The sequence below is a fragment of the Schistocerca piceifrons genome, chromosome 1 (assembly GCF_021461385.2).
Source record: "Schistocerca piceifrons isolate TAMUIC-IGC-003096 chromosome 1, iqSchPice1.1, whole genome shotgun sequence".
Taxonomy (NCBI): domain Eukaryota; kingdom Metazoa; phylum Arthropoda; class Insecta; order Orthoptera; family Acrididae; genus Schistocerca; species Schistocerca piceifrons.
In genome coordinates this window covers 218023959-218045217 of record NC_060138.1, presented here as the reverse complement: position 1 = coordinate 218045217, position 21259 = coordinate 218023959, and the positions used below count along the sequence as shown (strand labels likewise).

The following is a 21259-nucleotide window of genomic DNA, read 5'->3' as shown; positions in this document are numbered from 1 at the left end:
ATCTTCAGGCCCCATGATAGACGTTAGAAATATTCACACCTTCGTCCAGTCAAAGTAGGGGCCCGCTTTCCAAAACCGGTATCCGTAGATTTTTGAGACAGTAATCACTTCAAATTCTCCTGCCGACAACAGTCAGGTGTTTAACTCGACATTTTGAAAAGAAAGTATCGGTTATGGAACAGATTTTGAAACAAAAAGGAATAGTTAATTCCTTTACGGAAGGGTAAACATTGTATAGGGAGACAACCGCCTCATTTCACTACACAGGTCCAAATGGATGTAGGTTGCGGTAGTTATGCAGAGATGAAGAGGCTTGCACAGAAATGGGTAGCGTGGTGTGTTGCATGAAACAAGTCTTCCGACTGAAGACCACAACATGAGCAAACACAAATTCATCCTGTTTAACAACAAACGTGCTTCGATGAAGTTTCTCAATCGTCAGTGGCTTCTTTCCTCTTCTTAAAATAACATAAGAATGTTTATGTGTCTGTTTGACATCTGTAGTTCAAATGTTCAAATGTGTGTGAAATCTTATGGGACTTAACTGCTAAGGTCATCAGTCCCTAAGCTTACACACTACTTAACCTAAATTATCCAAGGACAAACACAGACACCCATGCCCGAGGGAGGACTCGAACCTCCGCCGGGACCAGCCGCACAGTCCATGACTGCAGCGCCTAAGACCTCTCGGCTAATCCCACGCGGCTATGGGACTTAACATCTGAGGACATCAGTCCCCTAGACTTAGAACTACTTATATGTAACTAACCTAAGAACATCACACACAGCCATGCCCGAGGCAGGATTCGAACCTGCGACCGTAGCAGCAGCGCGGTTCCAGACTGAAGTGCCTAGAACCGCTCGGTCACATCGGCCGGCTGTGTTATCGAAATGACGTGGTCTGAAGTGTGTTGTGCTACCATCAGGAAACGGAAGGAACGACTTCAGCGTGTTTGTCGCCACAAAAATGCAAACGAACTTCTCCTTAGAACATGACAACCCAAGGCCTCACAAAACTCTGCGCATACGAGAGGACCATAGAAAACTTCATTGGTCTATACTTCCTCATTCACGCTACAGACCAGAGGTCGCTGACATCTGTAGTACAGACTATTTTGTAATTACGGCAACCACAGCTTAGATTATACATTGTTACTGTAAGGAAATCTCCAAAATAATCTTAAAAAAATGCTTTCTAAAACTCGTGGTCAGACTGCGTTCAGCACATATTAGTACCTCTCAGCGATCTCTTCTGCTGTATGACTGTCACAACAACCCACTGTAATGGACACACAAGAGGGACTCCCAATAGCCTGGTGCAAGAACCTACCACCGAATGACCACTCCAAACTTCCTTCAGAATGTTTTAGCACAGTTTGACCGGTAAGTGACCAAAAAGCTTTTTCTTATCATTTCTTCTCGGTTAACAAGATTGCGCTAGCTGCCCTATTTTTCCCTATTTGTGCTCGCCTACGATCATTTAAAAAGAAAATCGGTCATGTTTGTCTGTAGGTGATTTACAATAACTGTAGTTTTACGTACCCTGAGGAGACCTTGTGTGTTCTAACTGCACTTCTCTTCTGTCGCGGACCGTATTTTAGCTATACATTTAATAAGGAGTCAACATTTTACTCCTTGAGTCTGTCACAACACAGTCTTAGGTGAGTGACATTTTTCACTACACGGCGTTCATTACCACTGTTTCTGCTCTGCATGTTTTAATGTTCAGTGATTTGCTCTCGTTCCTTAGCCATTTTTATTGGAGTATGAGTCTCCAGTGCCTTATATGTTCTTATTTGCAGTGATTTTCTCTCGTTCCCCATGTATTTTATTGACGCATTCGACGTTCATCTTAGAATAGTGTAAATTTCAAGTTTAGCCATTCGATGATTAGCCTGTTGAGGTTAGGCAATTAATCCATTTACAACTTTGGGACATCACACATTTTCTCTAGCCTTGTGAAGTGAAAGGTTGTCAGTGAAAACCTGTTCCTTTTTCTCGCTGTTATATACTACGTACGACAGCAAATTTATAAAAGCAGTTTTTGTATTAAATAAAGATTATAACCTGAAGGTGCACCTGTAATTGTCTGAAACAGGTAGTGTTGCCTAATAAAGGAACATGTATAGAGCAAATGAGGCCTTGAAGAATTTTCATCCATTTTTTTTTAAAAGGACGTTTTAATATTGTTTTGGAGAATCAATGGGAATTTATTCACAGTACCAATTCGCAGTACAGTTATATTTTGTTCTAGTATGTCATATTCTGTGGACTCTGCAATTTGATCCACTACAGGGTATGTAAAACGTGCGTTCAAACACGCACTGTCACTGCTTATCAGGTGTTCACTTGCGACACCTCAAGATAGAACCGTATCTCTTATGTTAAATCAGACACGGACAAGAAGTTAGTTGTAGCCGCAAGATGAAGAGGAGAACAGCTGTTCTACCGACGTATTTTTTATACGTTCACGATTTTTCCCAACGATTTCTATTTTATTATCTCCGTATCCTAGAAGGTAATGAGAGTGGAGATTGAAATCAGAGGGTGAGAAAGGGAATGACAACAAATGATCTAGAGTGCGGGCATGGAAGAAAGCAAAGAGGAGAAGGCAAGAACAGTCGTGTTTTACTGTGGTCGCCGTTTGTCCTAGGACGGCGCTCCCTTTTCCTAAGTCGGTGGCCAACACGAGCGGGGGCGGGCTTGGCCCGTGCTACTAGCCGTGCCGAAAACATGCGGCGGCGCGGTCCATTTCACTTGGCGTGGCGCCTCCGCCTCCACTCCACCTCGCCGGCATTCCTGCCGCCGCTCCATGTAGCACAGGCGCCGCTGAACCGCCACGCACCTGCGTGTCGCATCGCTCGCTTCCCCCGCACAGATTTCGGAAAGCCTACGGGCCTTATCCGACTGCCCGGCTCTCCGCCTCTACGCAAACTCCTTGCATCTCGCCTGCATCGCTACGCCAGCATTTTTCCTGCTGGGCTGCGTATCACTCGAAAATTCCTTGTTCTGTATCAAGTTCTTTTATCTGAGCGTGGCAGTGTTTCATGCCCAAGTGTTAACTGGCAGAGGAAAAATATACAATTTTACCATGTAAAGGCAGGCTCTGAGCACTATGCGACTTAACTTCTGAGGTCATCAGTCGCCTAGAACTAATTAAACCTAACTAACCTAAGGACATCACACACATCCATGCCCGAGGCAGGATTCGAACCTGCGACCGTAGCGGTCGCTCGGCTGCAGACTGTAGCGCCTAGAACCGCACGGCCACTGCGGCCGGCTTACCATGTAAAGCGGAGGAGTCCAACCTTTTAGCTTATCTGGGTGACGAGTATTTTTGTGCCGCCCATAACTCTAACAATAACCGCTGACACAGAGAAAAAAAAGTGTCGACCAATGAGAGAATAGCACTGTGTAGCTGGAGTTTCAGACTGAAATTATTCAATTCATGATAACTTTAGATTAACGGAATTTCATGGAATTTTTTTCCCCTGACGGATCGTGTGACAGATGCTCACTTCTTGGGCCACATGCGGTTCACGGGCCGCGGTTTGGACCCCCTGATCTAGATGAGCTAGACATGAAAGAAGGGGTGGGAAATCACAGAAGCAAACAATTTGCGAACTAGATCAACTGCACATTCTAGGAAGGGACTACAAAAATTGTGCGTGACACTACAGTTTCTTCACGCCTATGTCTCTTTCATTTCAAGACTATAATATTTCCACAGATTCTTTTCCTCTGCTTTGCGTTTAATACTTCAATGACTAATTTTCTTGTCAGACCTATTAACATAATACTGTGTTGTTCGTCGAAATGTTACCACGGCTTCAGTTTTACACTAAACTATGTGTTTTGCTGTAACTGCCGAGAGAACTGATTCACAGTTCAAAAGAAAGCAATGGTATACCAATCCAAAAGGACCAAAGTAGCAAGCCACCTAGTGGCTCACGATTCTTTTTCCATTTTCTAATATAATAATGTAAAAATGATCGGAAAAGATAAGCAACGATTGTGGCTTCGAAGGTACATAACTACGACGCTTTGAAAATGAGATACGTATTTGGCGGAAATTTTACAACATACAGCCCTAAACTATAAATTTTAAATGCATGGAATCAAGCGGCATAATCGTAATAGCCTTCATGAATTTTAGAAACAAACCTTACATATGATTTTTACTTGCTATCATCTTTTTGTGAGCCACGAAGAAACTGAAAGTAATTATAATCCGAGAAGTTATCTGCAAAAGTCTGTCGGTCAGGTGGTGTTTCATGACGTACCGTTTCATAGTGATATTTCTGCTAATAATATGCCTACAGCGCAACAATAGGAGCATCTTCGTTTGCTTAATATCACTGATTGCAAGAGTACTACTACGTACTATCATCACACTTTCGTAGACCACCTACCCGCCATGTAATTCTATGTCAGCAGTAAACTAGCAAAATTCCTTGTTAACTACTTTGTGAAAGCCTAAAAAAAGGACACTTCGGTATATACATGTACGTAATGCATAGTTTTGCTGACACACATTTTGGCGATATTAATTACCTTTAAAAATGTAATAGATGCAGCTGTCCACAAAATTAGTTGCTACAGATATAAGATAATGTTAATTATGACGAAGTTGAAAAGCAACAAAGTTAAAATGTAAAGGTAATGTAATGTAAGTAAAAATGTTAAAATGTAACATGCGGTATAAATATCTTGTTTTAAATTTTTATTCACATTTAAAATATGTAGTTTGAATGAGAAAAATTATTTCATTAACTTATCTCTAAAAAAGTACGACATTGTGTGAAACTGATTGTACATTACTTCTCTTCACGACGCATATTGTCAGATATGTTATTTTTAGTGTTAAGAATTATGGAAAAGTCAAATAGCATTCGTGAAAACAGAAACAATTGCAGTTATAAGGAGATAAAGAATACATTTTGCATTCTTCTAGGACTCCACAATTGGTATTGCCAAGAAACTTTGCTGTTTTAAAACAGTAAGTCGCAACGCTAAATTTACCACCGTTGTAAATATTTGACGTATTTTAATCAGGAAAAGTTCCTTATACGAGCCAGCTAGGCTGTCTGTCGTGTAATAATGCTCTTTCAGGTAGTGTGCAAATAAATAATCCCCCAATTGCTACCAGTAAATTGCATTTTTTGGAAGAACACGCGTTCTCCATAAGGCGTTGGCTATGATTTGCAGTGTAATGGGAGAATACTTTTTCTAACGTCGAAATATTGAAAATTTCATCAGCGACGTGATGCATATTGTCGTATATACGTACTAATCGAACAGTTCACTGAAGAACATGTCAAGTAGTGTTGTCAGTAGCATTTACGTCATTACTTGTTTTTCTGTTCCTCTGACGACTCTGGGACAGGACAGAAATGCTACAAAATGAACGTCGTTATTGTGCTTTATGTACAACCAATGTTACGAATAAAATGGTATTACTAAACTATGCCACTAATGAGCTTAAAATGGCATTTGCGCCCTTACGAAGCTAAGCGAAAAACCTTCAAACTCTACCTGTGCTAGATCCGTGCAAAAGCCGCAGAATTCCACAGTACTTTTTTACAGAAATTTACACAGGAAGCTAGTGACTGTGGGAAACAATTTCTTTCGTCTCCACTCAGCTTACCATACTTGTACTTCATAATGGATTTGTATAAAGATTATGTTTCCTTAAGTGGCGCGAAGAGACTGAGATATTTGTTTCAAAGCGTTTGTCTCCAGTCTTGGCGATATTTATTAGGTGTGATCGACGTCGTAGAGAAGTTAATTGTGACTTATGTGGGCACGCTAGAATCAGATTGCTTCTCTTGAATAATCGTATGTAGTCAATATAGTGTGTTAGAGTTATAATTCCTGTCAAGTCTCTGTTAGTGCTATGTCAGAGTAAATAATCTCAATGTGACAAACAGTCTTTACAAACATTTCTCTAAATTCTATTTCACATAACGCACAAATTTACCGTATATTGGCGCCTAAACACATTCAAGCTGTACGCGAATACGGAAGACAACTTCTCTCTTTCGCACTTGCACGCTTCTTTCCCAGTACAGTTGTGATTTCCCATTAAGCACCGCTTTCTGCGTAGCTGAACAAGGCATCAGTAATTTTGTTTTTTCTTACACGACACTAAAACCTAAAATTTGCTCACAATGCCTGTCTGGAGATTCCTTCAGCACTCTACAATAGTTCCCTGAGTTTCGTTGTACCGGTTCAGAATACTGACAAAGTGAAACAGTTTCTGTAGCTACTGCTGTAATGACAGCCACACAGATTAATAATGACAACACTTATAGTCTTTCTACATAATTTCTTTCAAATTCTGGATGAAACAGCGGTAAATCACAGACGCGCTTAGGGCTGTGATAAGCTGCCTCATTCGTTTCTGCTAAGTGCGACATATATCAGTACTTGTGAGATGACAGCGATGGAAAATTAAGAGCCTCCTCCTATCGCTACTGCGTACAGAGTTTACTATAATTAAGGATTAATTTATGTTGTCGGTACAATGGCAAAAATAAAAAAAGTGTCAAATTGTTTTGTAGATAGTTGCTACTCCTTTATACCGCGTCGCGGACGATTTATGCTGAAAGTGAGTGATATCTGAAGGGTCTTAACCATTTTAAGTTGATAAAGACGCGACGAAGTCTTCCACACATTGTGAATATTTCTTCTTTTTCGTCCGGTCTAGCAGTAACTTCCCATAACAGTAATGCTCGACCAGCGTTCACAGGAATCTGCCAGTAACTTGACTGATTCAAAGTACTGACAATGTAAACGGTTTGTGTAGCTATTGACGCAATGACATCCAGCTAGCAGACAACATTTGTAGGCTTTCTACTCGATTTATATTTAATTATGGATAACGCAGCTGTGAATCAGACGCGCTAGCTGCTGCGAAAAGCTGCCTCTTGGTCTCCATTCTGTGCGACGTATACACAGTGATTGAGAGATGACAACGAGGAAAAATTAAGAACATCGTCCTGAGTCCACTTTGTACAGGGTTTACTGTAATTAAGGCCTCAATTCTACTTTCGCTACTATGGCAAAAGTATACAAAGTGTCAGATTGCATTTTAGATGGTTTCTACGCTTTTGTATCGTATCGCGGACGATGAAAGTGAATGATACTTTAAGGGTCTTATCCATTTCACGTTGATAGAGATGTGATCTGTCACACATGGTGATTATTTCTTCTTTCTCGTCCAATGTAGCGATAATTTCACGTAACAGAGTAATCTTCGACCAGCGTCCACCGGAGTCTGCCGGTAGCTTTTGACATTGGCCCTATACGGCGCAGTTGTCGCGTATCGCCGGTGTTTCGAACGCCTGGAGCGGGGTCGCCGCGAGGCCCGGGGTTTTTGGCGGCAGCTGGAGCCGTGTTAATTCGGAGCGGCGACAAGAGATGGATGAGGAGCGCCCGCCACAAAGACAGCGGCTGACACCTGATTGGCAGGCGGGCGCGTCTGATGGATGGACACGTGCGGCGCTTATCTGGCGCGCCCTTTTGTCCACGAGGGCCTCCAATTTCACGGCGCGCGTCTTCTCTGGGGGCGAGCAAACAGCCGCCTTCCCGGAACCGACGACTGGAATGCGTCGCGACCCGCACTAAGTTCTCCGAGTGGCAGGAACAGACCAACTAACAAGGCACTCGCCTGCTCTATTGCACGCCGTGGCCTCCTCAGAAAACGGCAATATTCAACGTGGCAGAAGTGCCATTCAGGACGACACGGGAACGAAATAATCATTGTCACCCTCCTCTCCAAACTGAAAGGAAAAAGTACGCGATAATGTTACTTGTTCAAAGACTAGAGCATTATTGGCGGTATCTACGTTATCTTGAAGAGGCAGTCTTCGTGATACAACACAGGAATGCACAGTAGTGGGTAAAAAATATGCGTTTCATGAGGTAAATTATACAGCGATTTGACTGTAGAAATAGTTGCTGGTAAAGGTATTTATTCCACAGCAGAAGACGAACTGTACATCAGCGTAAAATATGAATACCAGAAATTTAAAAAAAATCCTGTTTCTTCCAATAATAATCGCTTCAGTTTATTTGGCAATGCCAATCTGGAGATTCCTTCAGCACTCTACAATAGTTCCCAGAGTTTCGTTGTACCGGTTCAGAGTACTGACAATATGAAACAGTTTCTGTAGCTACTGCTGTAATGACACAGGAATGCACAGTAGTGGGTAAAAAATATGCGTTTCATGAGGTAAATTATACAGCGATTTGACTGTAGAAAAAATTGCTGGTAAAGGCATTTATTCCGCAGCAGAAGACGAACTGCACATCAGCGTGAAAGATAAATACCAGAAATTAAAAAAAAAAAAAAAATCCTGTCTCTTCCATCAATAATCGCTTCAGTTTATTTGGCAATGCACTGTGATGGGCTCGAGGAAACTAACGATGCTAAAACCCTTGAACTCCTTGATAGGGCACAAAACTAATATGCAATGACTCGCAGTAAATATAAGCACCAGGAGAAAAGCAAAGATTCATCTGGAAAGCGGAATCATGTATACATTGCGACTTTTTCTTGTGCTCTCAAGAAAACTTAACAGTTCTCAATAAAGTACGTCTCAGTCCACAATGTAGGTATGATCTGCCTGGAAATATTTTAGGACGCGATAAAATGAAAAGCAGAAGAAAAAAACTGGTTGAAGTGCTCAGGCATGAAAAGACGACTGTTTCAGCAGTGACAGAAAACTGAAATTTCACAGAGATTCACTGGCCCGATGTTGTCACAGGTGTTGGCCTAAAATGCGACAGATGTTGGCGGTGTAAGGAAATTCACGAACAGTTTGGGGCTTTATCTGCAAGTATTTGCGTCCTTAAAGGAGGAAAGGGTGGCGAAAATTTATTTAGTGCGGAAATGAGATTTGGTACATAGTCGTGACGATTTCTTTAGCTACACACGTTCGAGAACTTGTTTGGAATTTCCTCCTAAACTATGTTTGTATTACAACGTATACAGATAGAGGAGGTGGTGCGGTTACCAAAATTACCTACGAAACCCACGTGGTAAGCTTGAGATGACGTACAAACATGAAGGGAGAAGGTTCATGACACTTTTTATTTTTGTTTTACTCATACCACGAGGGCGATCACGTAGATTCCAATACCTACAGTAAAAAGTAAGATTTTTCCAGAAATATTTTGGTATAAACAAAGGTAAGGTTGCCAATACTGAAACACGACGGAATAGGAAATGGGCAAATACATCTGTTTTATTTCCTTTTTTTGCTTTTTTTGAGGTAAGACTTAAATTGGCAAAATTATTAAAATTTTTGGGATGCTCTAGGATGTAGTAGGAGCGAAAGAACTTCAACAAAAGAGGACTGGCGAACATTTGCCTTTTTTTGCCGGGAAAAGAGTCCTTACTCACGACGCTGGTTGTGTATCGTAGCTACAGAAAAGCAAAATGCCTTCTGTACAGTGAAACCGTCTCACGTGGCGCGGTTTATCCTGTCGCACTCACACAACGTAAATTTCCGTGTCGTTGCTATTATTGCCACGTTTACCTAAGAAAGAAAGTCGTCACGCGTTTTGCATTGGATTAGGGGTTATCTGCTTAAGATCGCCGACGGTAATCGGCAGTTTACGGCAAAGCGAAGCGTTCTATTCCCGACTTTATTTTTTGCTGTTTGACTAAAACTAATAAGCATATCGCGAGAGCTGCTAGGCATGTTGGGGCGGAATTGACAATATTACTAAAATTATTAGTAAGTCAGAAAAACAATGATGTAGAAAGATTTCGCCTGTGAAGTGTAGAGGCGCATTTTTATAGTTCTTTTTTGTTTGCTTGAAAACGGGAGTATATTCACGATGCTGATTATAAATCTCAGTAGCTACAAACAAGCAAAATGTCTGTCTATAGTAAAGCGGTTGATGTACTACAATTTATTCTGGCCGGTTTCGCACAGCCTAAAATTCTTGGTTGTCGCGGTTATCAAAATGATTGCAATGACGCGTATATCGAATAGACAACGATGTCACGAGGGTTGTGTTGAACTAGGGTTAATTGCGTTACGCAATCCATCACCCTTGCACCTTTTTAGTTTACTGATATGAACTTAGTATATATCAAAATAATTGTCTAAGACTTCTCCATTATCTAATATATGTTTTCTGGAATTTACCTTGCTGTTTCAGTTTTTGTGACGACAAGTGCGTTAAATATGGCGCAAACGTAAACGTTAGGTTACGCTACCGGTCTATCTGTTACAACAACCTAAGTTTGGCGATCGCATTCTTTGGATTTGCCAACTCAAAAGTCAGAGCTAACGTAAGTATCGGGCTATGCTACAGACGAGATTGTCATCACAACCGAGATTTCAGGGGGGATCCAATATCAGTATCAACCTTCTAGCCAAAACGATGGCAGTGATAGGCAGCAACAGAAAAGCGAAGCGGTCTCCGAAAGTAGAACTGGTATTTTTTGTTTGTTTGCGAAACGTATCCACTCAGTAAAACTACATCGCGTAGCTCAGTTTATCCTGGTTGGTTTCATACGATCTAAAATTCTAGGTTGTGGCAGCTGCAGAAAGCTTTGCAGCGCGACAGACGTCCAATAATCAACGACATTACGGGACTTGCTTGCAAATTACCGCGGTTGTCAGCGGTATACAGAAAACCGAAGAGGTCTTCAGCAAGTAAATTGCTCCGTACTCGAATTTATTTTTAGGAATTTGATGGAAACTGAAGAGCGTTTGTAGTGGGGGGCTGGGTAAACGTTAGGCTACGCTAAAGACCGGTCTTTCTTTGGCGTCACATTCGTTGGCTTCGTTAACTCACAAGTCAGAGCTAATCCAGATCTCGGGCTATGCTACATATCAGACTATCACCACAACCGAGATTTGAGGGGGGATCAGATATCGCACTCCAGCCAAAACGACGGCTGTCATGCAGCTACAGAAAAGCGAAGCGGCCTCCGAAACCGAGAGTACTTTGCTGACTGTATATCGCTGGCAACAGTAATGCAAAATGCGTTTACACAGTAAAACTGCCTCACACCGCACGTTTTATACTGGCCGGTTTCGTACAATCTAAAATTCTAGGTTGTCACGCTACTGAAAGCTTTGCAGTGCCACAGATGCCCAATAAGAGACGATATCACGCGGTTTGCTTGAAAACTACAAAGGTGGTCAGCGGTCTACAGAAAATCGAAGCAGTCTACAACAAGTGAATCGCTCAGTATCCGAATTTACGGAAACTGGAGGGCGTGTGTAGTGGAGCGCTGGTAAGCATGTGGCGTGTGGCGTGGCGTTATCGCCGGCGCTGCGCCGCGTCTCCACGTGAGCGGCGGTCCGCACGTGTGCGCGCGCGCTACATTGCATCGACCTGCGCGACCTACAGCTCCCAGCCATGTGCTCGGCGCGCGACAACAAAAGGGCCCGCCCGGTTCTCCCCCGTGGCCCCGTCACTCAAGTGTCACTCACAGCACAAAGAGGAAGCCGGCGGGCGCGCCGCGCCGGGCCGGCGCAAAAATCGAAACTCCGCGCCGGGGAAGGAACACGGGGCCGCGTACTTACATTTCATGCGTTTCGGACAGTCCTGCTTCCTCCTCGGCATGGCTGCAGCGGCGGCGACGACGACGACCTCCGGCACTCGGGCAGCTGACGGCTGTCGGCGAGCCAGTTGTGACGGCAAGTGTCAGTTTCAGCAGCGCTTCATCACCATGACGACGGACGCCCGCGACAAACACTGAGCTGTGTAATTACTCTTCCACTCTCCCCTACACTTTTCGTTTCTCTCTCTCTCTCTCTCTCTATTTTTGCCCCTTTTCCCTGCCTCTCCTCTAGTTTTCACCGATTTGTCATAGTGACGCCACACATCACGCGTCGCTTCTCACTCGCGCGGGGAAACCCCCCCACTCCGCAGAGAGCGCGGCACGCAACAATCACATTAAAGCACAGAGCGCGCCGGTGGTGGTGGTAGTAGCTCCTCCTCGGTCACCTGCGCGCCGACAACTGAGCGGCGTGGCGTGGCGACGCAACGCTGGCCGGCTGTGGCGGCGGCGGCGGTGGCGACGGCGGGGCGAAGCGGTCAGCCAGCCTCGACAGACACTGACTGACTGACTGACACGGCTCCGCTACAGTAGACAGGCGGCCGGCGGGCGGACAGATAGACCCAGGCCGGCCGACCGGGCGGCGCAATCACCAGCCACTCCGTAGTCCGCGCGCGCGCTGTCTCTCTCTCTCTCCCTCCCCCTTTCTTTCTCTCTTTCTCACTCGCACGCCCTCCCCCTCCCTCTCTCTCACTCTCGGCACCTTCCCCCCTCTCCCGCTCACTTCGTGCTCCCTCAAGCTCCGCGCGGCTCCCGCTGTCAACTCCTCGTCACCGAGTATTCCGAAAATCTAAACGTCGTCGCGTAGCAAACACCGCCACCGCGCGCTGCCGCGGTGCGAGTAACCTCATGGGTCTGCTGGTGACGTCACGCGTGCTGGGCGGAGCCTGCGCCAGTCACCGCCCATCCCTTCCCCTCCGCTCCCCACCACTGCGCGGCCAGTCCATTCGATCACAGCGAGAGGGGGTTAATACAGTGCTACGAGAAGCATTTCCCCGACTTTTTCCTGACCTCGAAATCACAGGTAAGTGATAATACATTATTTCTGGTGTCACAGTGATCGCAGTTAGCGTATTTCCTCCGTGTGAATCTTTCTGCTGCTGACATACGTCGTGTGAAACGTTACTCGTGTCATTTCACTCGCTAGCGGGCGTCCATGTTGGGCACCGTATATTGCTCCGCAAGCGAAACAGATAGCTTCTGATAACCGGTGTTTATCATTTATTCTGACAACACCAGATCATCAACTCAGTTCAATTTTTGCTCGTTTTCCCTTGAAAGACGATGTTATCTCTTTTTACTAAGCAGTTAGATGCAACATAACCTCAACTCGTAGCAGCCTGGGTTGGTCGGAGCGGCGGTAGGCGGCGCTGAGAATACCCGAGCTCCCGCTCGCGAGGCTAGCGCTAAGATTTATGTTGTGTTTGCCGCGCCCGGTGCCAGGTGGCAGCAGCGTCCGAGACAGAAGAACATTTAGAGGCGGGCCCGGGCCAATAGCGGCGCGACGCTCCAGCGGTGCATTGATTGGCGCACGTTTGGATTACGATTGCCTTTTTTTTGTTAAGTGCACATGTGTTTTACTGTCACAACAATACACATCTTTCACCAGTATGATTACGATACTGTAGCGAAAGAAATAATTCGTGAATGTCGGAACTGACGTAGTTTCATGTGTAAAAAAAGTGTGAAAGTTGCTATAAATGTGCTTTTAAGCGAAGTGACGTTAATAGTGAGCACGGTGTCGAACTTGTTGGACAGTTTCCGAGCATTTCTTCAGTTCTTGTCATTCAGATACTGTTTTCCGTGTGCGATCGGAATGACGTGATCGTTTTTGCGTGTTATTCATATGGTGTATTTTGTAATGTTTTTATTTTCGTTGTCTCTAGTTGTTTAAAATGCGTCTTTACCAGGGTTTAGTAATCTGTAGCTTCGGAGTTAATATTTTCGTCACACACGAAATCACTGCAATAATTAAAATCTCTCTTTTTAAGAAAAGTGTATCACGCTGCGTCTATTTGCATTATTTTTGTGTATTAGTACGTTTGAAAATATCCGCTACTAAGAATATTTGACTTTGAAACAGCTTTACCACAATTAAGAAATAAATTAGAATTTATAGTTTCGCGCAGCATCTTCACGTGAGCAAACTTTATACCAGTAATATTTTTGTTTTGTTTTAAGAAACTTTCATAGAACAAAGCGGGTTATGAATCAGATTATTTGTCATGCATTGCAGTGTTCATCGCATTATTTCGTGTTGAAACTGTTTGCATTTTTAATATATCATGATTAGTTACGCTTCATAGTCATTCTCACATTTTAAACGTATGGGATTTTCCTTTCCTAAAGTTTTTCTTTAAATTTGGATACCAATAGACGTCTTGTCAGAATCCTTAACGTGTCATAAATTTAGAAGCATTGCCAACATGCGATAATGGAAACCAAAATATTCAGAGAATGAACCAGTCCGTTGTTTGTGAATTATGTTGGTTGATCTTACACAGTATAACGTACGGCCAAGAATAAATTCTTTGTTACGGCCTATTTTCCCAAAACCACATGTTCGTGCATGGTCCTTGGTTAGTACTTAGACCTTCACGAAAATAAGTTCTTTCACTGTAAAAAATAAATAACAACATAGCGCGTCAACAAGGCAGGTGAAGTTTTTCTTGGGATATTTTGTGGTGAATCACGTACAAATGTGGTTATTAACGTCTTCTGTGAGAACAAACATCTCAAATTGTGGTGTATATTTATGTAGGATAATCTTGTGGATCAACTGTCAAAATTTTATCAACGGAACGCGACACTGGTCACGTGTGGAGCGCTTACGTTGAAATTTATATTCTAAGGCTCATAGGAAAGATCTTAATTTTTCTTTGCGAACTCTGAGTTTTGCCGTTAGCTTCTTTTGAATTGTAATGTGTTCCTTTTGTTGCCAAACCAAAGGACGTGATTGAAAACTTTAGTATAAAATCTGATGCAGCTCGCTAATTATTATAATTTTTTGTTTGTGTATTACATTGTCTCCCAGTAAGGAAACTGAAGCTTTTTCTCAACAGTGCTTTCGATTGAGAGCGCTTGCACACGCATTTCTATTTCTCAGAAAACTAGACTCTACGCGCTTTCTCTCCTTAAATTTTTCTAAATGGTGTGGTTGTGTTACAACAAATGTTGCAGATAATTATAACTGCTACTAGACTGTTGTCGAACAGTTTTACGCTGGAGGTGGAAATAAAAATATTGAAACAATTTACCGTCTGCATCGAGACCACGCTTGGAGTGAATGCTTACATCAATCGGTGGAGTTCTTTGCTTCTCAACAGGGGAAGAGCACCACATAGTTGATACTGGAAGAGTGTGTATGATACACAGATACAATGTTGGTGACAACTCTCAGTAGTCGTATACACAGGGCGATTTTTACTTTTGTAAGTAAGCATCGGTTGAATTTTCTTGGTGCAGTATTGCACAGAGAGAATGTTGGGTTATCCGAATAACACAACTATATCTCCTGTACTGCTTGAATCATATCTTGGCACCGTCATCGGGCATGAACAGCAAACCAGATGCCTTTCACACCAGAAAAGTAGGTATTTTTAGTGGTAAGAAAATAGGGTCGTTTGCCTCTCTGAAGGCTCCTCCAGAGAAGTCATAATAGTATTACACGCGGAATGTATAGCCTTCCTTTTGGTGTTAAGTATTTACTGCTGAATTAGTGTACATGGGCTGCACGACGAAAACAAATTCACAAATTTATCACTTTAACGGGAATATTATAACATTATACGGTGCTACAGAAATGACAGCTATGCAGTAAACAGCTAAAATAAATCCAATTTTTTGTTTACAACGTCGAAGTTTTGAAATAACGATTTCTACTGGGAAGCTGTGTCCGAATTCTTCCATTACAAATGATTCAACATCTGCATAATTCATTTTGATAATGATAAAAAAGAGAATCAGTGAATTTAAACTTGAACTGCCAAGTATTTATCCCGCTGCTTATCGTGAAATCGATGTTTGTCAACAGTTCGGAAGCATTACTATATTGCTTGCAAAGGGAAACAATTGATACCACTGAGCATTTTATTTTTCACGGCTGCGGCAACATTTTTGTTTTCGGTTTGAAATTTGTGGCATCAGTTTCCTGTAGTTTCAAAATAAAATAGTATGATTTCTTATTGTTTGACTATGTGGACAAAAATTACTCTGTACCAGGTTTCAGAAAACATATCTGTGAAGAAGAAAGTAAGCTTCCACTAAGATAATTCAGCATGCAGCTACTTCAATAAGCGGGGAGGAAAATATTAAAGGTCTTCGATTTGTTAGTTCTGATTTCTGTGCTTTAAATTAAATTGGAAGAACAAAACATCATCAATAGACTTTTTGTGTCAGAAGTGTACAGTAACAATGCAAATCATTGGGACAAATTGAAGAGACCGACTTCGTCGACGAATACCGACATAATTACAATAAAAATACACTGTTTTGCGAAGAGATTGCTCTAGACGTAAGCACGTTTATATGAATGTAGTGCGTGACTTTAACCCGTAATTGTTTAGTGAGAATAGAAACAATAACCAATACAGTCGCCGTATCTTTTATTCATACTGTGTTTCGAATCCATGCGCCATTGTCAAGCCATCATAAGTATACGTAGCAGCATGTAACAGAAGCGGACGACGATGAATAGAATTCTACTTTCATGATCTGTCGACGCACTATCAATACAAAGCGATATCAAAATTATTTTTATCTCAGTAATAAGCACGAGTCTTACGATGAAATATTTTATTCAGTGTAGTACACACTCTTTCAAATTTATGATTGGAAACCCCAGATCTTTATCAGCATTCCGTCGACAGGAGGATTGTTTTTCACTATTCATTTCACGCCACAAACCACCTTGCTGTTATTTTAACGCTAAGTGTGTTTGAGCAAAGGAGGTTATAAAACCGGAATTCATCGCTGGACAGTATTTCTAGGAATTCACCAACTATACTTTTATGTGGTGAGAGGTACCTGTTGGACAAATTCTATAAGACCATCGTCAGTTTTTGCGATCGACGTAGTGTTTTCCTTATATGCATATTTTTTGCGTGGGTGGGGGGAGGGGGGGGGGGGGGAGATGCGAGGCACATGCCTTGCAGGAGCTGTGAACTGGTACCGATGCCTTGTGAATCCTTATCTTACAGTACAGACTGGAATGCAGCCCTCTCTTCACAGACCTAATTCAGTTGCTATATTTAACAGTCGATCAATGAAGAATGGAATAACAACTTAGGTTACATACCAGTTCCGATACTTGCCTAAGGTATTTTATGTTTAAGCTAGGCTAAGGCCGAATCTTCTGCTCCAGATTTTAGCAAGTCTTCACTGTTCAATTCGTAACAGAAACTCTCCATCTAGAATTGGTATTGGAAATAAATTGTGCTAATACAGTCTCAAATCTGGTCTTACTAACAATAAAATACATAACTGCCTTACGCTCTACGCTGTTGTGCGCTATATTTTTCCGAACCAAATGTTGTTCTTCTGGTTTTCAGTCCGAATACTGATTTGATGCAGCTGTAGACGCCAGGCTATTCAGTGCAAGTCTCCTGCATAGCCCGGTGCAACCTAGATCAACTTGACCTGCTTACTGTCGTAAAGCGTTGGTCTGCCTCTGGTATTTTTACCCGCTCCCTCACACTTTCCTCCATACTTCCTACCATCTATTCCTTGACGCATCAGTATGTATCCTATCAATCGATCCATTATTTTAATGAAGCTGTGCCATAAATGTCTTTTCTCCTCGATTCTATTCAGTAGCTCTTTAATTAGTTATCCGATCTCCCCTCCTAATCTTCAGCATACACCTGTGTCACCGTATTTAAAACGCTGTATTCTCTTCCAGTCTGTTTTGTTTATCGCCGACGTTACACTTTTGCTTAAGGTACATTCTAGACAAACACTTACAGGAAAGTCTTTCTAACACTTAAATTTATGTTACTTAATTCTTTGGAATGTCGTACTGGAAACGTCAGTAATTGTTCAAATGGTTGTTTTGAAACTGACAAATATTTATTTCATTTGGAAAACTATTCTTACTACTGTCAGCCTGCAATATTCTTCTGGTATTGTCACTTTATTTTGCTCCCCAAATGCCGGCCATTGTGGCCGAGCGGTTCTAGGCACTTCAGTCCGGAACCGCGCGACTGCTACGGTCGCAGGTTCGAATCCTGCCTCGGGCATGGATGTGTGTGATGTCCTTAGGTTAGTTAGGTTCAAGTAGTTCTAAGTTCTAGAGGACTGATGACCTCAGATGTTAAGTCCCATAGTGCTCAGAGCCATTTGAACCATTTGCTCCCCAAATAGCAGTACTTGTCTTCTACTTCCAGTGTCTCATTTCCTAACTATACTTCCTCAGCACTGTCCGATTTAGCTCGAATACATTTCATTGCCTTTATTTGATTGAAATTCATCTTATTACCTCCTTTCAAGACTCTCACCATCCCGTTCAACTTACTCCCTAAATCTTTTGCGGCCACTGACAGAATTTCAGTGTCATCGCTAAACTAGTTTTTTCTTTTTCTCCTTGAACTTTAATTCCGCTTCCAAACTGCTCCTTAGCTTCCATTACTACTCTCTTTCGTGTTCTTCGCATCTTATATCCGCAGTTCGGTTTCTGTACAAGTAGACACCGTTCCGCTCTCTATATTTCATCTTTACTACCCTTAGGATTTCAAAGGTGAGTTGCAGTCAACGTAGATAAAAATTCTCTTAATTTAGAAATGCTGTAAATGTAAGTGTGTAAGATAAGTCGGAGAGTCGGTATTGTCTTACGTGTTACTACATTTCTGCGGAGTACAAACAAATTTTTCCTGAGATCGGTTTCTGTTAGTTATTCCACTCGTCTGCAAAGAATTTGTGTTAGTATTTCGCAACGATGATGTATTAAATTGGCGGTTCAGTAACATTCACACTTGCCAGTACCTGGCTTTTTGGAATAGGCGCTATTACATTCTTGTTGAAGTCTTAAGCTATTTCTCCAGCCCAAGTATTTGTGGTGTTAGTTTGCCGTATTCTGCCTTAGTGTGGGACCCTGAGTCACTTGAGAATGCAACTCACTACCATCTGCGCATTTCCCTTATATTGCATATCTCAGCACCTTTTTCTGAAACCAACTGTCCGGTTTGCACCGGTACTACTGCTGTTGTTCTTGACATAACATTTTTGTAGGTTTAAGGTTTCTATTACATTTTCTCTCCACAGCGTGTGGAAGGCTTTCCGTATTAGTATTGTAATTCAGTTAGACTGAAGTTGGATAGCATGGAGTTAAGGAAAATTCCAGCTTTGTAAGCTTATCTATTTAATTCTACCATACTGCTCACATCCAGTCATTCCTTAATTTATTTACTCTTATTTGTTTTCAGTAACTGTTCTAGCATTTTAGCCCTTGCAAACAGGTGCCCTCCTGGTGACTGTCTTTTCTAAATTGCAGTATCAGTCACAACTGCCCCTTCCCATTCACCCAACTTGTCGTATTTCCAGCTGCCACTCTCGTTTTCAAGCCCTGCTGGGATAGCAGAGAGGCACGTAATTAACTGGCATTAAGGTAGGTTCCGGATTAGCTTTTTTTGAGCATTAGTGGGAGTTTTGAGGAAACACGCTATATACACCTCGCAAAAAGTCTCTGCACTGCGTGATTGGCAGGGATTGTCATGACGTGCAGTCGCGCCGTGCATACTATCTTCTGCCCGCCACTAGAGGCCGGATTCCCACGTGAGGGAGATGTTCACTGCGGGACGTATGTTTACATTCATTTTTGGAGTAATCACGTTAAGACATCTTGAATGTTTAGTTTTCAAACATGCGCGTTATTTGGTTCTTCATGAAACGCTTAAACATGCGGGTGGCGTGTATAGTAAACGTTTGATATATATCGAAAGTGATTTTCTGCACGTTTTGATACTACTCCTTATCGAATGATGCTTAACTGAGCTTTTACGTTTAATAATAACTTGATAAGAAGGGACTACCTAAAGAAGACTGGATAATACAACTGTTTTCTTTTTCTTCCCATTAAGTGATGACATTCAATTATCAAGAGAGATAACTCTGTAGTCTGCTCATTGAGTTTAAATCCCATTTTGCCTTTCTGACTAAACACAGCCCGGCTTCTACTGATAAAATTTCGGCAGTAGTATAGGGATATTTTCTGAATATTTTGATATATGGGACCCGTGGTCTCTAGTGACTCGTTACAAAGTAATAATGTATGATCAAATTATGATTTATTGGGTCTTCTACCCCAGTTACATGAATTTCTGTGAGAATACCTTCGAAACAGTTAAAAAGCCTGTAATATGCAGTTACCGTAACATACGACACAAAATACAGAGTAATGCAACAACCTACAGGCGAAACACACACACTTTTATCACAGGATGTTCAATCAGCACCGCAACTGTGCAGTACAGTCGAGACAAATGCAGATCGGTTCCCTTAGAAATATTGTTCACCAGTTGACCTGTCCATACTGCCATTCGCTTGTCTGATGAGTTAGGGCCCCTTATTTGTCTCGAAGGATCGCATCTATTTACATCCATACGTTTTGTCTAACAAGCGGGGTCGCGAAAATGATTTTATGGTAGGGTTATGATTATACGAGGGTTGGAACTTTAATAGTGGCAAATATTTATTTACAGCTCGTACAAAATATATGTGTTTCAAAGTTTTACTGACCTTCAGAGCAGTCACCAGTAATGTGCATAACCCGTTGCCAGCGATGTGGAAGTCGTAGGATGCTCTTAGCAGTGCCAGTTGTGTTGACAGTTCGAGCGGCGCGGTCTATTGCCCGACAAATTTGTAGCAGTTCTGAAGCGAATGTCGTGAAGTGTTTCCTTCAGTTTAGAAATCGAGTTGAGCTCATGAGGGCTTAAGTCGGGGGAGTGCAGTCGGTGGCATAGCACTTAGCAGCCCTGTCAGTCAAACAAATCAGTAACAGCTTGCACTGTACGTGCTTGAGCGTTGTCCTGCAAAATGATGGTCAGCTCCTGCAGAAAGTGTCATCACTTCTGTCTCTATACTGTTCATTTATGCAACACAACCTACGACCAGCTTAGAGACAGAAGCGATGACACTTTCTGCAGGACCTGGCCACCATTTTGCAGGTCAATGCTCAAGCACGTACAGTGCAAGCTGTTACTGATTTGCTTGACTGGTAGGCTACTAAGTCCTACACCAGCTACTGCACTCCTCTGACTTAAGCCCTCGTAAGTTCAACTCGATTTCTAAACTGAAGGAAACACTTCACGGCATTCGCTTCAGAACTGCTACAAATTCGTCGGGCAATAGACCGCGCCGCTCGAATTGTCAACACGACTGGCACTGCGAAGAGTAGCCTACGACTTCCACATCTCTGACAACAGGTTATACACAATGCTGGTGACTACTTTGAAGGTCAGTAAAACTTTGAAACACTTATCTATTTTGTACGAGCTGTAAATAAATAGTTGCCACTATTTAAGTTCCACCCCTGTTATATTCCTGACATTGTATCGGCTTGTGGCGATTTGCGGTAGTGTGGACTCTGAATAAACTTTCAAACGCCAAGATCGCTAATAAGGCATTTATTAGGCCTAGATAACCGGTTTCGGCAAGGCTATTTCGCCGTCTTTGGAT

General features: G+C 42.5%; 1 protein-coding gene across 1 annotated transcript in view; it reads left to right on the top strand.

The window, feature by feature from the left end:
• Positions 1-12313: 12313 nt before the first annotated feature.
• Positions 12314-21259, top strand: part of LOC124802362 (zinc finger protein 628) — a gene marked incomplete at its 3' end in the record, with an annotated part of 430024 nt that continues 421078 nt past the window's right edge. The window contains exon 1 of the mRNA XM_047263160.1: positions 12314-12614. The remainder of the gene's footprint in view (positions 12615-21259) is intronic.